Below are 1,324 nucleotides of genomic sequence, written 5' to 3' on the forward strand. Positions count from 1 at the left end.
ACACATTAATTATGTGCTTGTATATGGGTCTACAAACCTGAGAAGAGCAGGCTATACATTTTCATTACGATGTTATTGACTTTTTCTTATATTTTTTTCTGTTTTTTTTTTAAATGAGTCAAATTTATAAATGTGGGCATGAAAGTAAATTAATATTCAATATAGAACATGTAGGGGATCAGCAGTTGGCATAGTGGCTATGTCACTGGACTCCCACGTAGTCGGCCATGGTTCGAGTCCAGGACCCGGTGGCTTAAATTCACACGGTGTGTGTGCATGCATGCCCAAGATCCTGAGAGGAGAATGGAGGAGAAGGGATTGCGGCAGAGCCATCTCTCCTGGGGGGTGATTTCTCGCTTTCTGTCTCTATGTCCCTGTCTTTCTGACAAGTGTCCACTCCCTATAGTAAAAACCTCTCAAAAAAAAAAATGTAAAACATATTTACTATCTCAAGGAAAAAATGTGTATTTTTGTGTCTTAGCTTAATCAAAAATTTTCCTGTAACTAAAAATGCCTTATTTAATTTCTTGAAAATGCTGCTAGACAATGACCCTCTACCTGGATGGGGTTCCATCCTGATAAATCTATTCACTGAAAGCATTGTGAGCCACTAGGCTGTACTACAAGGTGCTCACAGAGTGACCTGGCTCGCTTTACACCCGCTCGGCCTGGTCCACGCTAGCCCGGGCTGCAGATCACCTCCAGTGGCACCATGACAGCAGCTGTTCCCCTGCCGAAGGGCTGGTCACAGCCGTGCGGCTGCCTCTGCCCTACACAGATAATGTCATTTCATGTCTTGCTACTCCAGGGACGAATCACGATTCGAAATTTGGAGCGTGCTGTCTACTGAATGTGTACCCTAAAGTAAGAAAAGACAACAAGAAAACAAGATTGAATCAAAGATTGAACCACAATAACCTGAGACCATCTGCACTTTCAAGGTACTGACATTTAAAGGTATCTAAGGAAGGTATGAGAGCAGGAGGGCAAGTGTAGACACCAGAGACTGTGTGGAAGAGGCACACAGTGCGGCGAGAGGGAGGGACTCAGGAATAACAAAAATGTTAACAGACACGAAAATGGAGTCTCCTGTTGCTAATGCGGCCTCTGGTAGAATCTCCACCTTGACTGGCGCACGCCGCACATGTGCCGGGAAAAGCCATGCTGCAAGCTGTAAAGATATACAATGATGAAATATAAATAAAAATTGACAATTGAAAATTAGAAAAGATATAGACTGACAAATTGAATAGTGTTTTAGAATCTTGAATACTTGAGAACTTGAGAAATGACAAGGGAAATAATTCTGTTTCAATCTTTTTCA

Source organism: Tupaia chinensis, unplaced genomic scaffold (genome assembly GCF_000334495.1).
Source record: "Tupaia chinensis unplaced genomic scaffold, TupChi_1.0 Scaffold000596_1, whole genome shotgun sequence".
Classification (NCBI taxonomy): Eukaryota; Metazoa; Chordata; class Mammalia; order Scandentia; family Tupaiidae; genus Tupaia; species Tupaia belangeri.